The 22,359-nt window shown below is 43.2% G+C and overlaps 1 long non-coding RNA gene across 1 annotated transcript in view; it reads right to left on the minus strand.

Moving 5' to 3' along the window:
- Positions 1-365, minus strand: part of LOC130368339 (uncharacterized) — a 52,522-nt gene extending 52,157 nt beyond the window's left edge. Inside the window, exon 1 of the long non-coding RNA XR_008892426.1 lies at positions 227-365. This is a non-coding gene — a long non-coding RNA (uncharacterized LOC130368339). The remainder of the gene's footprint in view (positions 1-226) is intronic.
- Between the last annotated feature and the right edge of the window lie 21,994 nt (positions 366-22,359).

A 22,359-nucleotide genomic window follows, 5' to 3' on the forward strand; every position in this document is an offset into this window, starting at 1 on the left:
GGCTTGTTTTTTGCGTCACTAATTGTAGTTTATAATTACATCACTTATTTTACCATAAAATGTACGGCGCAACCAAACAAATATTATTTATGTGGGAAAATTGAAAAGAAAACTGCAATGTAGCAAATTTTTGAAGGTTTGGTTTTCACGCTGTACACTTTCCGGTAAAAATGACATGTTTTCTTTATAGTGCAAGTGAATAGCTGAAAAAAGAAGGGTTACTTACATATTTAGGAAAAGAATATCCAGAGTTATGACCATTACTAATTTCATTTCCATTGCTCTCCTGTGCACAATGGAGGTGGGCAGCCGGTTGCCCATCTCCCCTGCCTCATCAATAGTAATTCCTCGATCTGCCCCCTTCGGTGATTTGAGAGCCTGTGGTGGGAGGGTGATGAGCATTTGGCTTTCTTGCTACAGTTGGGTGTAGCAAGGAGCAGAACGTTCCTTTCCCCAGGCTCTCACATCACAGAAGGGGTGGTGGGCTAGGAAGGGAATATTAATGAGGCAGATGAGCTGAGCGAGCCAGTTTCCCACCTTCATTGCGCACAGGACAAAAAGAAATCATGAAATGGAAACGGAATTAGTAATGGGCAGGACTCTAGAAATACTTTACCTAAATATGTAAGTAACCCCCCCCCCTTTTTTTTTTTATAGATATTCACCCGCACTATAACACAATATATTGGGTTTAGTGTGGGTGAACTAGCTGTCAGTTTTTCTTTAACTACACAAGAAAAAAATAATTTGCTTAAAATGAAAAAAAAAAAAAAAACGTGAATAAAATTATGAATGTTCTGATTACTCAGGAGGAACTGCAATAATAAGCATTGCTAGGTATATACTTAGTACAGAGCAAACCAGCGCAGTGTATACTATTTTACCATTTGTAGTCCACAGTGGGCAGTCTTCTAATGGACTTTCCACATTAAAAATTGCACATCGCTGGTCTCAGTGTCTCCGTCTACCACAATAGTGCTGTATCAGGCCTTTCCTAATTCTATCAATACAATCTAAACTACATTCCAAGAAGCTTCACAGTGATCTGAGTGCTAATGAAATGATACACTCACAATTGTGCTCCATGCTGACTTCAGCTGTACAATACACAAGAGGCCACTTGTTACTGGGATAAAAGCTTTATTCCTAATTCATATATGTATACAATAAAATATAGTGTTCATTTCCCAAAAATCATCTGTGTCAATTCTAAAGGGAAGCCAATAGTTCAAAATAAGCAGCAAGATTATAAATATTGTATTGATAACCTCAAACTTACAAATATTTACTTTTAGGTTGAGATATTGATAAATATTATGTTTTCCTTATCTCTTGTGTGTACTCCAGAAATAGGAACACAAGCCATATATTCATATAATCTATTTTACATGGGATTAACTATAGGGGTTGTAGACCAGTGTTTCCCAACCAGGGTGCCTCCAGCTGTTGCAAAACTACAACTCCCAGCATGCCCGGACAGCGCATGCGAGGATTGCTGTTTGGCAACAGTTGGAGGCACTCTGGTATAGATGCACCTAGAACTAGAAACTTGAGGGGCACTATATGAAGAGACCAGTACTATACATTATTTATGATTATGCATTGGGGCCCCGCATCTTCATGTTTTGCCTCTGGGTCTATACACTTATGCATATTAGTGGAATAAGGCTCTAAGAGTTTTTTAGTAAATATATTTGTTAAATTGTTTCCACTTCTAGTGTAAGAGCCTGTAAATGTACCATAAAGGCGTTCCCTGGTGCTTAGACATATTTTCCCCTATTCAAAGGATAGGGGATAAGATGCCTGATTGCGGGAGTCCCGCAGCTGGGGACACCCGTGATCATGCACGCGGCACCCCATTAGTAATCAGTCCCCGGAGCGTGTTCGCTCTGGGTCTGATTATGCTCGACCGCAGGGCCTGCGGCATGTGACGTCATGCTCTGCCCCTCAATGCAAGCCTATGGGAGGGGGCGTGATAGCTAAGCACCGGAGTACCCCTTTAAGCTTAAAATATATCTTAGATAAGTGTAAGGGATGAGCAAATCGAATCTGACGAATCCAAATTCATTAAGAATTTCAGAAAATATTTGATTCGCAACGAATGTGAATATCTCTGGGATTCGATTGCGCAAATCACTTCATTAATTTCCATTTACTGCAGTCCAGGCTCCAGGGCATCTCAAATGGTGGATCCACATGTGAGGACATGGGGCAAGGAATCCTGGGAAGGCGGGAACAAGGGTCAGCAGGATGACCCTGAATCACATGCAGCATGCAGCCTATCAGCAGCCAGCCACCCCTGTGATGTCACAGCACTATACAATCTGCACCCATCTTGCGGCCAGTCACTTCAGCCTTTTAGTGCAGAGAGAGAGAGGGACAGACAGCAGTGTGTGTTGCACAGAAAAGCATTTTTACAGCAGCATTTAACATCCCAGTCACATCAGCATTCTATTGCAGAGAGGGACGGAGAGCAGTGTGTTGCACAGAAAAGCTTTTTTACAGCAGCAATTCACCTCAAGCCCAAATCCAGCCTAGAAGCACTGATTGGGAGGGAGATTAAGAGAGAAAGTGCAATTTTGGGTGTAGTACACAGCGACTGTGTGCTGCAGCACTGGTGTGTACAACAACTGAAAAGCTAATAGTAGCCAGCCAGTTAGGGTGAGCAGAGCACTAAAAGCATATTGTCCTCTATTAAGTGTAACCTGTGCGTAAATCTAAGTGGTGTACCATTTTGTTCCTGTTAAAGTCCTAAGGGCCTAGATACTGTAAAAGGCCAGCCAAAAGTACACACCTGCGGGTGTTGTAGACAACTACTATTTTAAGCGTACTGGAGCGCATTGCCCTCCCCTCATAAGTGCATACCACATATGCTAAGTGGTGTACCATTTTGTTCCTGTTAAAGTCTCAAGGGCTTAGATCCTGTGAAAGGCCAGCCAAAAGTACACACCTGCTGGTGTTGTAGTGAAACTACTGTTTTAAGCATACTGGAGCGCATTGTCCTCCCTTCATAAGTGCATATTACATATGTACATCTAACTGGTGTACCATTTTGTTCCTGTTAAAGTCTTAAGGGTCTAGATACTGTGAAAGGCCAGGCAAAAGTACACACCTGCTTATGTAGACAAATACTGTTTTGAGCGTACTGGAGCACATTGTCATCCCCTCATAAGGGAATGCCACCTACGTACATCTAAGTGGTGTACTATTTTGTTCCTGTTAAAGTCTTAAGGGCCTAGATACTGTGAAGGGCCAGGCAAAAGTACACACCTGCTTGCGTAGTGGAGCGTTTTGTACTCACCTCAAATACGCACCAAGTATGTCAGGCAGAGAAGTGCCAGGACGTAGCAGAGGCCTAAATCCATCATACAGAGGTCGCAGCAGACTAGGGGCGAGTACCAGCAGGAGTCACAGTGAGAAACCTGAGCTTGTGGTATCAGCTAGCGGTCGTGTCTCAACCTGCAACCTATCTACCGTCATCAATTGGTTAACACAATCATTTACTTCATTACAAGTGACATCTGACACCCCCAGTCAACAGTCCATGGGTTCCTCAGACACAACCCTCAGTGGGCATGGCTCGGGATCAGTTCCTGTCCTCCCATTGCCTCTGTCCAATGCTGTTCCCTCCCCCACAGAAGTATCTTATGCTGTGGGTTCAGCACAACTATTAAGTGAGGATGATCAACTAGCAAACAGTCAGCAACTACTACCCAGCCAAGAAGGGGAGGAGACATCTTCTGCTTCCTCCGCTAGGCAGGCAAATAGTGATGAGGAGAGTGGCATGGGAGGTGGTGTTGCGAGTGTTCAGACTCCAGAACCAGACACTGTTGAGGAACCTGAGGAGGACATCAGTGACGTGCAGACACAACTCGATGATGATGAAGCCAAACGCACTTGGGAGCCGGGTACAGAAGGGGCTTCGTCATCATCAGGAGAAAAGGGTTGCAGGTTGCCCGTGAGGCAGCAGCTGAGCCAGTAAGATGGTAGCATGGTTGGCAGTCAGAATGGTGGCAGAAGTGGAAAGTCTGGAGCCAAACGTGCCCAGGGTAGACCACCTGTGTCGCGGCAGCCTACCTTCCCGGGAGGTAGTGGAACAGGGGTTCCTGGAGTTTGCGGCACTAGCAGTCAATCAGTGCGGACTGTTGGTGGGAAAATCAGGTACTCGGGGGAGTGGCAGTGTTTCATCAAGCATCCAGAGGATTTTAACCTGGCCACATGCAAGATGTGTCGGCAGAAGGTGAAGCGTGGCCAGGGTCCCAATGTTGGCACCATGGCCCAGTGTCACCATAAAGCAGCCTGGGAGAACCGTGGTTTCTGATGTGGAGGTCCAGCCTTCTGCATCACCCAGTGGCAAGCCGCTCCCTGTTTCAGCCAGCCAAAGCTCTTCCATCTCAGCCAAAGGGAGCTGTGTGTCATACACCTCTTCTGTCACTCCAGATGCTCCTGCTCCTCCTACTTCTAGTCAGTCATTCCACCAGCAATCCATCGGTGAAGCCATGTCCAAGAGACAACAGTATGCGCCCACTCATCCAACGGCGCAGAAGCTGAATGTGCTGCAGTCCCTCCCTTTTCAAGTAGAGGACTCTGCACCTTTCAGAGAACTTATGGCTTGTGCCGAGCCGAGGTGCAGTCCCAAGCCTTCATTTCTATGCGAAGAAGGCAGTACCAGCCCTGCACAATTTTGTGGAACAGAAGGTGGGCCAGTCCTTGAGTCTGTCAATGTGTGCTCCACACGTCGGTAGCCCCGACGTGTGGAGCTGTAAATACGGTCAGGGACTTGCCCTTTTTAAGGAGAGTAACACTTGCCAAGAAGGGAATTAATATTGCGAGAGTAGGGCCTTACAGGGGAAGATTTTACCCCCACCGGTTACAATGGACCACACGTTGTTCCCTTCCACCTTTTAGAGGTCTTTACATCACATCAATACTTGGTGGTGTAGGTGGCACATGGTGTTTTTTGCACACCTTTCCTTTTGTTTGATAGAAAAAAAATTGGTACATATATTTTATCCTAAGCATATTATTAAAAGATATGTTTTATGCAATGTATATCCTCAATTCTTGCTTGTGCACACTAGCACTTTTACAAAAGAGACCGTTTTCTTCTGCCTACCTGCCTCAGCTACTATTCATATCCTGATACCGGATATCCTTATCCTGATGCTGCTGCTGCCACCTCCAGGCTGTCTCATTCTGCCACCATATGTTCTCCTCATGCTGATGCCAGCTCCAGGCTGTCTCATTCTGCTACCATATGTTCTCCTCATGCTGATGCCAGCTCCAGGCTGTCTCATACTGCCACATTATGTTCTAATCCTGCTGCTGCCACCTCCAGGCTGTGTCATTTAGCCACTATATGGTTTCCTCATGCTGCCAACACCTCCACGCTGTGTCCTTCAGCCACTATATTCTCTCCTCATGCTGCCGTCACCTCCACACTGTGTCATTCAGGCACTATAGGGTCTCCTCATGCTGCCGAAAAATCCAGGCTGTGTCATTCAGCCACTATGTGGTCTCTTCATACTGTCGCCAACTCCAGGCTGTGTCATTCAGCCACTATAAGGTCTCCTCATGCTGCCAACACCTCCACGCTGTGTCCTTCAGCCACTATATTCTCTCCTCATGCTGCCGCCACCTCCACGCTGTGTCATTCAGGCACTATAGGGTCTCCTCATGCTGCCGCAAAATCCAGGCTGTGTCATTCAGCCACTATGTGGTCTCTTCATACTGCCGCCAACTCCAGGCTGTGTCATTCAGCCACTATATGGTCTCCTGATTCAGCCACTATATATTCTCTTCATGCTGCCGCCACCTGCACACTGTGTCATTCAGCCACTATATGGTCTCCTCATACTGAGGCCACCTCCAGGCTCTGTCATTGTGCCGCTCTGCAGCATTGATTCTAATAGCGACGCGTCTGATCTGCATGTCATACTGAATTACAGTAATATTTCCCTAACCCAGCACACTCCCTATGCGTGTTACAGCGTAGCAAAGTGTTTAACACCCGTATTGAGTCTCTCTTTAGGCCAGAAATAGCCGTTTTAATAGTGATGCACCGCAAATAAATTCAGACCAAAACACATTTTTGGGGAAAATTTGGCAAATCGGCTGAATCGAATTTTTCAAAACTTTGCTCATCTCTAATAAGTGTCATCCACACTCAATGTATCTTCCCCTCTGATAGATCTTGGGGTAGAGAAAGATGGAACATGTTGAATTTAAACTGCATATTCCTTGTTTTTTCATAAAGGAAAGACACCATCAAAAATGTTATCTTATTGAAATTATAATAATATTAATAATTCCTTTATTTATATGATTTATATATTGTATAAGGTTTTATTTAATGCTAATGATTTAGTATTATTATTTCTTCTATTTCAGGGTGACTTTGGTCTAACAAATTTACCATAGTAAGTTATCTGCATAATAGCATTTCATGTGTTCTCCTAGTGATTTTTATGATTTTTATTATTTTTTCTAAAATCAATCTATCTCATATCTATCTATCTATCTATCTATCAATTGATCTATCTATGTATCTATCAATCTATCACATATCTATCAACTTTCTGTCTATCTCCTATCTATCTTTTTATATATATATATATATATATATATATATATATATATATATTATTTTTTTTTTTTTTTAAACCTAGCTCAAATCTATCCATGTATCTATCTCTGTATATATACTGTGGGGCAAAAAAGTATTTATTCGGCCACCAATTGTGCAAGTTCTCCCACTTGAAAAGATGAGAGAGGCCTGTAATTGTCATCATAGGTTTAACTCAACTATGAGAGACATGATGAGGAAAAAAATCCATAAAATCACATTGTCTGATTTTTAAAGAATTTATTTGCAAATTATGGTGGGAAATAAGTATTTGGTCACCCACAAACAAACTAGATTTCTGTCCTCTGTCCTCCACTCGTTACCTGTATTAATGGCACCTGTTTGAATTTGTTATCAGTATAAAAGACACATGTCCACTACCTCAAACAGTCACACTCCAAACTCCACTATGGCCAAGATCAAAGACACCAGAAACAAAATTGTAGACCTGCTCCAGGCTGGGAAGACTGAATCTGCAATAGGCTAGCAGCTTGGTGTGAAGAAATCAATTGTGGGAGCAATTATTAGAAAATGGAAGACACACAAGACCACTGATAATCTCCCTTGATCTGGGGCTCCACGCAAGATCTCACCCCGTGGTGTCAAAATGATCACAAGAACAATGAGCAAAAATCCCAGAACCACACGGCTGGATCTAGTGAATCACCTGCAAAGAGCTGGGACCAAAGTAACATAGGCTATCATCAGTAACACACTATGCCACCAGGGACTCAAATCATGCAATGCCAGACGTGTTCCCCTGTTTAAGCCAGTACATGTCCGGGCCCATCTGAAGTTTGCTAGAGAGCATTTGGATGATCCAGAAGTGGATTGGGAGAATGTCAAATGGTCAGATAAAACCAAAGTAGAACTCTTTAGTAAAAACTCAACTTGTCATGTTTAGAGGAAATGCTGAGTTGCATTAAAAGAACACCAAACAGTCATGGTTGTAAATGTTGACACCCCTGAAATAAAATAAAAAAATTAAAAAAATTTAATATTTCTCATAGAAAAGGATTGCAGTAACACATGTTTTGCTATAAACATGTTTAATCCCTTTGTTTGTATTGGAACTAAACCAAAAAAGGGAGAAAAAATTGGACATAGTGTCACACCAAACTCCAAAAATGGGTTGGAAAAAATTATTGGCACCCAACAAAAAGAGGAGAAGAGAACTGTCTGTCTAAGTACTCGAGACCAAAATTGTGGAAAAATATCAACAATCTCAAGGTTACAACAAGTCCATCTCCAGAGATCTAGATTTGTCTTTGTTCACAGTGCGCAACATTATCAAGAAGTTTGCAACCCATGGCACTGTGGCTAATCTCCCTGGACGTGGATGGAAGGGAAAAATTTATGAAAAGTGTCCAAGCAGGATAGTCTGAATGGTGGATAAGCAGCCCCAAACAAGTTCCAAAGATATTCAAGCTGTCCTGCAGGCTCAGGGAGCATCAGTGTCAGCGCAAACTATCCGTTGACATTTAAATGAAGTGAACACTGTGGTAGGAGACCCAGGAGAACCCCACTGCTGATACAGAGACATACAAAAGCAAGACTATATTTTGCCGAAATGAACTTGAGTAAGCCAAAATCCTTCTGGTAAAATGTCTTGTTGACAGATGAGACCAAGAAAGAGCTTTTTGGTAAAGCACATCATTCTAATGTTTACCAAAAATTGAATGAGGCCTACAAAGAAAAGAGCACAGTACCTACAGTGAAATATGGTGGAGGTTCAATGATGTTTTGGAGTTGTTTTGCTGCCTCTGGCACTGGGCACATTGAATGTTTGCAATTCATCATGAAATCTGAGAATTACCAACGGATTTTGGATCGCACTGTACAGCCCAGTGTCAGAAAGCTGGGCTTGTGTCCGAGATCTTGGGTCTTCCAGCAGGACAATGACCTCAAACATACATCAAAAAGCACCCAAAAATGGGTGGCAACAAAGTGCTGGCGAGTTCTGAAGTGGCAGCAATGAGTCCAGATCTAAATCCCATTGAACACCTGTGGAGAGATCTTAAATTGCTGTTGGGAAAAGGCTCCCCTCAAATAAGAGAGACCTGGAGCAGTTTGCAAAGGAAGAGTGGTCCAACATTCCGGCTGAGAGGTGTAAGAAGCTTATTGATGGTCATAGGAAGTGACTGATTTCAGCTATGTTTTCCCAAAGGGTGTGCGACCAAATATTAAGTTAAGGGTGCCAATAATTTTGTCCAGCCAATTTTTGGAGTTTGGTGTGAAATCATGTATAATTAGCTTTTTTTCCTCCCTTTTTTGGTTTAGTTCCAATACATACAAAGGGAATAAACATGTGTATAGCAAAACATGTGTTACTGCAATCCTTTTCTGTGAGTAATATTTAATTTTCTTGAAAAATTTCAGGGGTGCCAACATTTACAGCCATGATTGTACCTACTTTGAAGCATGGAGTGGAAACATCATGCTTTGGGGCTGTTTTTCTGCTAAGGGACCAGTACAACTGATTAGTGTAAAGGAAAAAATGAATGGGGCCATGTATCGTAATATTTTCAGTGAAAACCTCCTTCCATCAGCAAGGACATTGAAGATGAAATGTGGCTGGGTCTTTTAGCATGACAATAATCCCAAACACATCACCCTGGCAGCGAAGGATTTGCTTTCTAAGAAGCATTTCAAGGTCCTGGAGTGGCCTAGCCGGTCTCCAGATCTCAACCCTATAGAAAAGCCTTTGGAGGGAGCTGAAAGTCTGTGTTGATCAGCGAAAGCCCCAAAACATCACTGCTCTAGAGGAGATCGTCATGGAGGAATGGGCCAAAATACCATCAATAGTGTATGAAATCTTTGTAAAGACTTACAGAAAACATTTGACCTCAGTCATTGCCAACAAAGGGTAGATATAACAAAGTTTTGAGATGAACTTTTGTTATTGACCAAATACTTACTTTCCACGATAATTTGCAAATAAATTCTGAAAAAATCTGGCAATGTGATTTTGTGGATTTTTTTTCTCATTATGTCTCTCATAGTTGAGGTATACCTATCATGAAAATTACAGGCCTCTTATCTTTTTAAGTTGGAGAACTTGCACAATTGGTGGCTGACTAAATACTAACATGAAACTTGACACACATGTTATTTATATGTCAACAACAAACATACGATAGGTGATTCAACCCTTACTTACCCCTATTTGCCAGGGTCGGGGTTTTTGTTTAAAGTCTCATACAAGTCTTTGGGAAATATATGTTACTGCATAACTTTCAAAAGGCTGGGGATCTTTCGATAATACTTGGTCACATGTTACTTACATGTCCACTTAAAATATAGGATAGTTAATTTAACCCTTAACTACCCCCATTTGTGAGGGTCGGGGTTTTTGTTTAAAGTCCCATGCAAATAAATCGGAAATGTATGTTCCCACATAACTTCCGTATGGCTGGAGATATTTCAATAATACCTGGTACACATATTACTTATATGTCAAATAAAAATATATGATAGTCAAATTAACCCTTAACTACACCCTTACATAAAAGATGGGTTTTTGTTTCAAGTCCCATGCGAGTATATGGGACCTCCAGTACCTTACTCCATAAGCTCCGCTCAGCTTGCAAGCCACACCCCATCTCACAAAGAGAAGAGGTCGGGATAGGAGATCGAGATATGAGGATGGGATATGAGGTTGGGATATGAGGACGGGATATGAGGTCAAGATAGGAGGACCGGATAGGAGGTCAGGATATGAGGACAGGATATGAGGTCGGGATAGGAGGTCGGGATAATAGGTCGAGATATGAGGTCAGGTTATGAGGACAGGATATGAGGACAGGATATGAGGTCGAGATAGGAGGATGGGATAGGAGGTCGGGATATAAGGGCGGGATGTGAGGTCTGGATATGAGGACAGGATATGAGGACAGGATATGAGGTAGGGATATGAGGTCGGGATATGAGGATGGGATATGAGGTCAAGATATGAGGACGGATATGAGGTTGAGATATGAGGATGGGAAATGAGGACAGAATATGAGGACGGGATAGAAGGACGGGATAGCAGGTCAGAATATGAGGTTGAGATATGAGGACGACATATGGGGACAGGATATGAGGACGGGATAGGAGGTCGAGATATGAGGTCGAGATATGAGGTAGGGATATGAGGTCTGGATATGAGGACAGGATATGAGGTCAAGATATGAGGACGGGATAGGAGGTCGGTATAGGATATCGGAATATGAGGTCGAGATATGAGGACGGGATATGAGGACGGGATAGGTGGTTGGGATATGAGGTCGAGATATGAGGACAGGATATGAGGACGGGATATGAGTACGGGATAGGAGGTTGAGATATGAGGCCGGGATATGAGGACGGGATATGAGGTCGGGATATGAGGTCGAGATATGAGGTCGAGATAAGAGGTAGGGATATGAGGTCTGGATATGAGGTCAAGATATGAGGACGGGATATGAGGACGGGATAGGTGGTCGGGATATGAGGACAGGATATGAGGTCGAGATAGGAGGACGGGATAGGAGGTCAAGATATGAGGACGGGGTATGAGGACGAGATATGAGGTTGACATATGAGGATGGGATATGAGGACGGAATATGAGGACGGCATAGAAGGACGGGATAGCAGGTCAGGATATGAGGTTGAGATATGAGGATGGGATATGAGGATGGGAAATGAGGACGGAATAGGAGGTCGAGATATGAGGTCGAGATATGAGGTGGGGATATGAGGTCTGGATATGAGGATGGGATATAAGGTCAAGATATGTGGACCAAAAGAAGAAAATGTTCAGTGCTGGTGGTGCACTTGAAAGCTGATTTATTTCTTATGATGGAGTCACAATAACAAGTAAAGGAACGACTGACTCCTTTACCTGTTACTGTGACTCCATAATAAGAAATAAATCAGCTTTTAAGTGCACCACCAGCGCTGGACATTTTCTTCTTTGGATTCCTGCTGTGAAGCCGGGGCGGGACCGGCGGGTCTGACTGCGCAGGTGAATTGCATTGGTCGTTGGTGTGAAGCGTGCAGCTTTCCTTTCTTGTGTGCGAAGATATGTGGATGGGATATGAGGACGGGATAGGAGGTCGGGATAGGAGGTCAGGATATGAGGTCAAGATATGAGGACGGGATATGAGGACGGGATATGAGGTTGAGATATGAGGATGGGATATGAGGACAGAATATGAGGACGGGATAGAAGGTTGGGATAGCAGGTCAGGATATGAGGTTGAGATATGAAGTCGAGATATGAGGTAGGGATACAAGGTCTTGATATGAGGACGGGATATGAGGTCAAGATATGAGGATGGGATAGGAGGTCGGGATAGGAGGTCGGGATATGAGGTTGAGATATGAGGACAGGATAGGTGGTCGGGATATGAGCTCGAGGTATGAGGGCGGGATATGAGGATGGCATATGAGGATGGGATATGAGGACGGGATAGGAGGTCAAGATATGAGGTCAAGATATGAGGTTGAGATATGAGGAAGGGATATGAGGACGGGATATGAGATCAAGATATGAGGACGGGATATGAGGACAGGATATGAGGTTGAGATATGAGGACGGGATATGAGGACGGAATATGACGACGGGATAGAAGGATGGGATAGCAGATCAGGATATGAGTTTGAGATATGAGGATGGCATATGAGGATGGGATATGAGGACGGAAAAGGAGGTCGAGATATGAGGTCCAGATATGAGGTCGAGATATGAGGTAGGGATATGAGGTCTGGATATGAGGACAGGATATGAGGTCAAGATATGTGGACGGGATATGAGGACGGGATAGTAGGTCGGGATAGGAGGTCGGGAAATGAGGTCGAGATATGAGGTCAGGATATGAGGTCGGGATAGGTGGTCGGGATATGAGGTCGAGATATGAGGACAGGAAATGAGGACGGGATATGAGGACAGGATAGGAGGTCGAGATATGAGGCCGGGATATGAGGTCGACATATGAGGACAGGAAATGAGGTAGGGATATGAGGTCTTGATATGAGGACGGGATATGAGGTCAAGATATGAGGACGGGATATGAGGACGGGATATGAGGATGGGATAGGAGGTCGAGATAGGAGGTCGGGATATGAGGTCAAGATATGAGGACAGGATAGGTGGTCGGGATATGAGGACAGGATATGAGGACGCGATAGGAGGTTGAGATATGAGATTGGGATATAAGGACGGGATATGAGGACGGGATATGGGGTTGGGACATGACAACAATATATGGGGTGGGATATAAGGTCAAAAGCTTCCTCCTTTGTTGACTTTTCTCCCCAACAAGGATGAGGAAGGAAAAACCAGGCAACGCCGGGTACTCAGCTAGTATATATATATATATATATATATATATATATATATATATATATGTCATCAAAATCAAGGCAGCACTACTTAGCCAAAGATGTGTGGAGCCAGCACCCCGACCAGATCGCAGTCCATGCAATAGAAGAAGATTGGCGCAGCACTCCAAAAATAGTAGAAAATGTGGTAAATTTTATTCCTTCATGTCAAACATGCACTATTTCTCCTGTTACTATCTTCCGTCACAAAATAATGGGCGTTATTAATAACGGGCTATCACGGGTTAAAACGGCTATTTTAAAAATCCCATAGGCTATAATGACATTTTCTAACGGCCGTATAGGATTTTGTAACTGCCGTTTTACAGCTGATTTTTAGACAGAACTTCGTTTGGATCTTTAAAACTGAGTAATTTTGTAGATGTGAAAGAAGCCTTAGACAGATAGATTAAAAAACATTCCAGAAGAGCAGCACAACTATAAAAATGAAGGCGTAAATGGTGCTCGCTGGTTGGGAGCCCTGGTGAGTGGCCCACAACTGAATATCATTCCAGTGTTACAGAAGCAACATTTCCGCCACCTCTCATCGCCATTTTCAAGCTCAACTGACTGACCCAAGGTGCAGCCTTAAATGTGTTCACATAATTGCATAATTACATTGTTACGCCGAGCGCTCCGGGTCCCCGCTCCTCCCCGGAGCGCTCACGGCGTCTCTCTCCCTGCAGCGCCCCGGTCAGTCCCGCTGACCGGGAGCGCTGCACTGACATGGCCGTCGGAGATGCGATTCGCATAGCGGGACGCGCCCGCTCGCGAATCGCATCCCAAGTCACTTACCCGTCCCGGTCCCCTGCTGTCATGTGCTGGCGCGCGCGGCTCCGCTCTCTAGGGCGCGCGCGCGCCAGCTCTCTGAGACTTAAAGAGCCAGTGCACCAATGATTGGTGCCTGGCCCAATTAGCTTAATTAGCTTGCATCTGTGCACTCCCTACTTATACCTCACTTCCCCTGCACTCCCTCGCCGGATCTTGTTGCCCTTGTGCCAGAGAAAGCCTTTCCTTGAGTGTTCCTAGCCTGTGTTCCAGACCTCCTGCCGTTGCCCCTGACTACGATCCTTGCTGCCTGCCCTGACCTTCTGCTACGTCCGACCTTGCTCTTGCCTTATCCCTTGTACCATGCCTATCTCAGCAGTCAGAGAGGTTGAGCCGTTGCCGGTGGATACGACCTGGTTGCTACCGCCGCTGCAAGACCATCCCGCTTTGCGGCGGGCTCTGGTGAAAACCAGTAGCTACTTAGAACCGGTCCACCGACACGGTCCACGCCAAACCCTCTCTGACACAGAGGATCCACCTCCTGCCTGCCGAACCGTGACATACATCATTAGTATACAGTGCTAATTACAAAAGTGTACATCAAAACATAATAAAACATGTTTACATAGACAATAATTCATTTCTGCAGTGATCAATACTCCTTATTCATGTTTCGAGATTCCAGTGCTTAATTCATGGTGATAGTGTATTCCTCAGTGATAGTGATTCACAGGTACTGATGTGCTTGAAAACATTCCACTGTACTGTACATAAATGCACTTACCCAACAGAGCTGGCTGTTTGCACGTGTGTCACTGTATGGAGTGTGTGTTATTAGCAAGTGCACAGCTGAAGAGCGTCCGCCAATCCCGCGGATGTTTCTCTGCTGCCGTGTAACCAATAGGAGTTGGCTAGGAGGTGCATGCATAGTGTGGAAGTGTGGAATCCACGCCATCTTTGTTGTGGGAAAATAGCCCATACTTCAGAGACTGGTATGGAGATGTGTATGTAATGTCAGTGGTCCCGTGCTCACTTTAGTGGGGTTTGCTGCAGACGGAGCTGGCATGGCTCAATGAAGACTGTCACTCAGGTTTCTGGTGTTCACATGTAGGCTCCTAATGAATGAACATCAGGCACTTCACGAGGGAAAACTAGGCAGACCAACATCTGTCAAAAGACAGGCATTTCTACCTCTTTTCCAAGCACCCCTGCACGGACAGTTCAAAATGATCTGCACTCACTGAGCAATTTAGACCAAACTGGCATGATTAAGGCAGGGCGGCGTATGTGAATTATATTGTGCCACAACTTTAAAAAGATGTATAACAGAAAACAATGCTCCATTCACTGTACAGGACACAGCTGCTCTGTTTGTGGCTTACAAAGTGCAGAATCCATTTTATCTGAAATTAAACAGAGAAAATGTAATATTAGTTTGGTCAATAATACAAGTAAACCAAGAGTTACATACCACAGGTAAGGGGCTACAGTGGGGATCAAAAGTTTGGGCACCCCAGGTAAAAATTTGTATTAATGTGCATAAAGAAGCCAAGGAAAATGGAAACATCTCCAAAAGGCATCAGATTACAGATTAGACATTCTTATAATATGTCAACAAAAGTTAGATTTTATTTCCATCATTTACACTTTCAAAATAACTGAAAACACTGGAGTTGTGGTTCACTATTCCACTATAAATAGATACTTGTACAAATATGGTCTTCATGGTAGAGTCATCAGAAGAAAACCTCTTCTATGTCCTCACCACAAAAATCAGCATTTGAACTTTGCAAATGAACATGTAGACAAGTCTGATGCATTTTGGAAACAAGTTCTTTGGACCGACGAGGTTAAAATTGAACTTTTTGGCCAGAATGAGCAAAGGTACATTTGGAGAAGAAGGGGAACAGAATTTAATGAAAAGAACCTCTGTCCAACTGTTAAGCATCGGGGTGGATCAATCATGCTTTGGGGTTGTATTGCAGCCATTGGCACAGGGAACATCTCACGAGTAGAAGGAAAAATGGATTTCATAAAATTTTAACAAATTTTGGATGCTAACTTGATGCCATCCATAAACAAGCTGAAGTGAAAGCGAGGATGGCTTCTACAAATGGATAATGATCCTAAACACACCTCAAAATCCATGGAGGATTACATCAAGAAGCATAAACTGAAGGTTTTGCCATGGTGTTCACAATCTCCTGACCTCAACATAATTGAAAATCTATGGATAGACCTTAAAAGAGCAGTGCGTGACCGACAGCCCAGAAATCTCAAAGAACTGGAAGACTTTTGTAAGGAAGAATGGGCAAAGATACCTCAAACAAGAATTTAAAGACTCTTGGCTGGCTACAAAAAGTGTTTACAAGCTGTGATACTTGCCAAAGGGGGCAGTACAAGATTTTAACTCTGAAGGGTGCTCAAACTTTTACAGACGCCATTTTTTTGTTTTCTGTTATTTTGAAAGTGTAAATGATGGAAATAAAATCTAACTTTTATTGACATATTATAAGAATGTCTAATCTGTAATTTGATGCCTTTTGGAGATTTGTCCATCTTTCCTTGGCTTCTTTATGCACATTAATACAAATTTTTACCTGGGGTGCCCAAACAAATTCCCTTCATTTTGACATATGAGTTTTCACATAAGATCTCTACTGTTATGTGCAAACACTGGCACTTAGTTTGTGATTGCCATACTCAGGTAGAGGAGTTTAAAAATGCTCCCTTAACCCCTTAAGGACGGCGGGTGTATGCATACGCCCCCGTTTTAAAGTCCTTAAGGACTGAGGGCGTATGGATACACCCGTGGGAATTCCGGTCCCCGCTGCTCGCCGGGTGGGGACTGGACTGGGGTGACTGCTGATATCTATCAGCAGGCACCCCGTGCAAAACCCTGACTGACAATTTGAAGCTTTTCCGGGTCAATCGGGTCACTGGTGACCCGGAAAAAAAAGGGTGAATGGGGCTGTCCGAGACCGATCAAGCACGGACCTGCTGGGCGGTGATCGGGACGGCGATCGGAGCGGAGATCAGCGCCGGCTGGGTTTTCTACCTTGCCCTGGTCCAGAAGGGGTCCCCTCAGGATCGGTGGTGGCGACAGGAGCAGCAGAATCGGCGGCAGCAGCGGTGGCGGTCCCCGCAGAAGGATCCAGCAGGAGGTGAGGCGTGTTCACTTCCTGCTGTTGCTTAGCAACAACTCGCAGCATGCACAGCCAAAGGGCATGCTGGGAGTTGTAGTTTTGTAACAGCTAGAGTTCCAAATACAACTCCCAGCATGCTCTTTGGTAGTCTGTGCATGCTGGGAATTGTAGTTTTGCAACAGCTTGAGGCACTTATTTTCTATGAAAAAGTGTGCAGCCAGCTGTTGCATAACTACAACTCTCAGCATGCACAGACTACCAAAGGGCATGCTGGGAGTTGTAGCAGTGTGCCTCCAGCTGTTGCAAAACTACAACTCCCAGCATGCCCTTCGACTGTCAATGCATGCTGATTGTTGCAGTTTTGCAACAGCTGGAGACAGATTGGTTGTGACACTGAGTCTGAGTGTGCCTCAAGCTGTTGCAAAAATACAACTCCAAGCATGCACTGAGAAACTCTACATGCTGGGAGTTCTAGTTTTCCAAAATAGTATGCCAAGTGTTTTTTTTGTTTTTGTTTTTTGCTGTTCTGGCACCATAGGGGCTTCCTAAATGCGACATGCCCCCCAAAAACCATTTCAGCAAAATTTGTTTTCCAAAAGCCAAAGGTGACTTCTCTTCTGAGCATTATAGTGCACTTGATGTCCACACATGGGGTACTTCCATACTCAGAAGAGATGGGGTTACAAATTTTGGGGGGCATTTTTCTTATAACCCCTTGTAAAAATGTAAAAATGTAAAAGTTGGGGGGAAACCAGCATTTTAGTGAAAAAAAATCATTTACACATCCAACTTTAACGAAAAGTCATCAAACACCTGTGGGTCGTTAAGGCTCACTGGACCCCGTGTTACGTGCCTTGAGGGGTGTAGTTTCCAAAATGGTATGCCATGTGGGGTTTTCTGCTGTTCTCGCACCATAGGGGCTTCCTAAATGGGACATGCCCCCAAAAAAACATTTCAGCAAAATTCACTCTCCAAAATTCCATTGTGACTCCTTCCCTTCTGAGCCCTCTACTGCGCCCACCGAACACTTGACATACACATATGAGGTATTTCCTTACTCGAGAGAAATTGGGTTACAAGTTTTGGGGGCTTAGTCTCCTTTTACCCCTTGCAAAATTTCAAAAACTGGGTCTACAAGAACATGCGAGTGTAAAAAATTAAGATTTTGAATTTTCTCCTTTACCTTGCTGCTATTCCTGTGAAACACCTAAAGGGTTAACACACTTTCTGAATATCATTTTGAATACTTGGAGGGGTGCAGTTTTTTTATAATGGGATAATTTATGGGGTAGTTCTAATATGTAGATGCCTCAAATCCACTTAGAAACTGAACTGGTCCCTGAAAAATTCCGATTTTGAAAATTTTGTGAAAAATTGGAAACTTGCTACTGAACTTTGAAGCCTTCTGATGTCTTCCAAAAGTAAAAACATGTCAACTTTATTATGCCAACATAAAGTATACATATTTTATTTGTGAATCAATATATCATTTATTTGGAATATTCATTTTTTTGCAAGCAGAGAGTTTCAAAGTTAGAAAAATGCTAAATTTTCTAAATTTTCATGAAATTTGGGGATTTTTCACAAAGAAAGGATGCAAATAAGGACAAAAATGTACCACTGTGTTAAAGTAGAATATGTCACGAAAAAACAATCTCTGAATCAAAACAATCGGTAAAAGCATGCCAGAGTTATTAATGCTTAAAGTGACAATGGTCAGAATTGCAAAAAAGGGCTCAGTCCTTAAGGGGTAATGTTGTTCCGCAGGGCACCCAATCTTAAGGATAAAATAGTCAAAACAGATATTTCTAAACAACCTAAAACACAACAAAAATATATTACTGTAAAAAACAAGGGCTGCTTCCCATGCCGCAGTTGCATGAACTGCGGCTATATGGCGAAGGGCTCAACGTTTGTACATCCTCAGACAAAATGACATCAGATTTTATCTTAACCGCAACTCAGATATTGTGGTATACTCATTGTGGTGTCCATGCAGGAAGCTATATGTTGGTGAGACGAGCCTCATCCTGAAGACTCATCTCAACCAACATTGCTACACCATTCATAAAAGAAGATTGGATCTTCCAGTCGCTAAACATTTCATGGAAGCCAATCATAAAGAGAGAGATCTCAAGTTTATGATCTTGGACCACATTCCTCCACTTAAATGGGCACTACGCCTCTAGACATCTTATCCCATATCCATGGATAGGGGATAAGATGTCTGATCGCATGGGCTCTGCTGCTGGGGATCCCCATGATCTCTCGTGCAGCCCCCCGAGTCATCAGCTCTCCAGAGCTAAGTTTACTCTGTGGCTGATGACAGGTGCCAGCAGTTTGTGGTGTCATGGCTCCGCCCCTTGTAACATCACGGCCCATCCCCTTAATGCAAGTCTATGGGAGGGGCAACATTCATGCCCCCTCCCATAGACTTGCATTAAGGGGGCAGGGCATGACGTCCCAATCCAATGAGCCCTGTATCGTGAGTCATCAGCCACGCAGCAAATGTAGCTCTGGAGAGCTGATGACTCGGAGGGCTTCAGGAGAGATTGTGTGGGACCCCCTGCAATCAGACATCTTATCCCCTATCCTTGGATAGGGGATAAGATGTCTAGGGGAGGAGTACCCCTTTAAGAGAGGCGGCGATAGTGTCATACTTTTAATTTTTTTTAACTAAAATTGATTTTTAGATTGGGTACCATGAGGCCTCTTGTTCTCAATGCCGAATTCAAGACAACATCTAAAATGAGTACAAGGTAGTTCATCCAGTGTAGCCCCTTACCTGTTGTATGCAACTCTTGGTTTAATTGTATTATTGACCCAAGTAAGATTACATTTTCTCTGTTTAATTTCAGATACAATGGATTCTGCACTTTTTAACCCCTTAAGGACCGAGGGTTTTTCCGTTTTTGCATTTTCATTTTTTCCTCCTTGCCTTTAAAAAATCATAACTCTTTCAATTTTGCACCTAAAAATCCATATGATGGCTTATTTTTTGTGCCACCAATTCTACTTTGTAATGACATCAGTCATTTTGCCCCCAAATCTACGGCAAAACGGAAAAAAAAATCATTGTGAGACAAAATTGAAAAAAAAAAACGCTGTTTTGTAACTTTTGGGGGCTTCCGTTTCTGTACGATTAAAATGATACCCTACTTATATAGGTTTGATTTTGTCATACTTCTGGAAAAAATCATAACTACATGCAGGAAAATTAATACATTTTAAATTGTCATCTTCTGACCCCTATAACTTTTTTTATTTTTGCGCATATTGGGCGGTATGAGGGCTCATTTTTTTTGCTGTGATCTGAAGTTTTTAGTGGTACCATTTTTGCATTGATAGGACTTATTGATCGGACTTTTTATTCATTTTTTCATGATATAAAAAGTGACCAAAAATGCACTATTTTGGACTTTGGAATTTGGAATTTTTTGACCGTGCAGTTTAATTAATGATATCTTTTTATAATTCAGACATTTCCGCACGTGGCGATACCATATATGTTTCTTTTTATTTTTATTTACACTGTGTTTTTTTTTATGGGAAAAGGGGGGTGATTCAAACTTTCAATAGGGAAGGGGTTAAATGATCTTTATTCACTTTTTATTTTTTTTTGCAGTGTTATAGCTCCCATCGGGACCTATAACACTGCACACACTGATCTTTCACATTGATCACTGGTTTCTCATAGGAAACCAGTGATGGATGATTCTGCCGCTTGACAGCTCATGCCTGGATCTCAGGCACTGAGCAATCATTCGGTGATCAGACAGCGAGGAGGCAGGTAGAGACCCTCCTGCTGTCCTGTAAGCTGTTCGGGATGCCGCGATATTGCCGCAGCTATCCCGAACAGCCCACTGAGCTAACCGGCATACTTTCACTTTAGACGCAGCGTTCAACTTTGAACGCCACATTTAAAGGGTTAATAGCACGCGGCATCGCGATCAATGCTGCGCGGTATTAGCCACGGGTCCCGGCCGTTGTTAGAGGCCGGGCCCAACCCGCTATGACCCTACCCGCTATGAGCCTACAAAAAAATTTGTTTCAATCCAAATTTATTTGTGGCAAATCTATATTAAAAACAGCTAGTTCTGGCCTACAGAGAGCCTCAATAGGGGTGTAGAACACTTTGCTGTGTTCTAACATGCATATGGACTGTCCTGGGGTAGTGAAATAATACTGTTATTCAGTATGACATGCAGATTACAGGCATCACTTTTAGAATCACTGCCGCTGAGCGGAACAATGACAGAGCCGGGAGGTGGCATCAGTATGAGGAGACCATATAGTGGCTGAATGACACAGCGTGGAGGTGTTGGCAGCATGAGGAGACCATATAGTGCCTGAATGACACAGCCAGGAATTGGCAGCAGCATGTGCAGACACTAGGGCTTCACAATCCCTTAGATTAAAAAATGAATTTTGAAATTAAAATTGAAGTTTTATGGTAGCTAGTGCTAACATAAAAATTTTTTAGGTCCAGGCCCAGCAGCATCAGTAAACCATATATTGGCTGAATGACACAGCCTGGAGTTGGCTGAAGCATGATGAGACCATATAGTGTCTGAATGGCACAGCCAGGAATTGGCAGCAGCATGAGTAGACACTAGGGCTTCGCAATCCCTAAGATTAAAATATGAATTGTAAAATTTTAACTGAAGATTTTGGGTAGCTAGTGCTACCAAAACAAAAATTTTATTCCCAGACAGCATCAGTAAACCATATATTGCCTGAATGGCACAGCCTGGAGTTGGCTGAAGCATGAGGAGAGCATATAGTGTCTGAATGGCACAGGCTAGAGTTGGCAGTTGGAGTTGGCAGCAGCATGAGGAGACCATTGAAATTTATGATTTTTAAATTTAAGGTTTTGAAATTAAAATTAAGGATTTTGAAATTGCAATTTCACTACTCTGCCTGACATACTTATTGCGTATATGAGGGGAGTACAATACGCTTCAGTTCGCTTAAAACAGTATTTGTCTAGAACCTCAGCAGGTGTGTACTATTGGCTGTCCTTTCACAGTATATAGACCTTTGACAGACTAACAGGTACAAAAAAGTACACTACTTAGATGTACGTATGCACTTATGAGGGCAGAAAAATACGGTACAGTACCCTTAAAAAAAATGCATTTTTGTCAAACACCAGCAGTACACAACAGTGCTGCAGCCAAACAAAGCTGTGTACTAAACACAAAATTGCACTCTGTCAAAGACTATTGCTGTGTATTATACCATCTACAGACTAGTATAACCAGCAGATGATTTTTTGTAAAACAAAGACACTGAATTGCGCTGAAAAATTATTCCTGCCTCCTCTGCTAAGGTTTATGAAGTTGATGCAGCTTGTTGAAATGTTTGAGGCAACACACAGCTATGTGCCCTTCTCTATTATACTATGCCGAAGAAAGCGACTGTGAGGTTAATGCCTGCAGCTGCAGTAAAAATCCTTTTCAGTGAAAAAAAAC

Source organism: Hyla sarda, chromosome 4, assembly GCF_029499605.1.
Source record: "Hyla sarda isolate aHylSar1 chromosome 4, aHylSar1.hap1, whole genome shotgun sequence".
NCBI lineage: Eukaryota > Metazoa > Chordata > Amphibia > Anura > Hylidae > Hyla > Hyla sarda.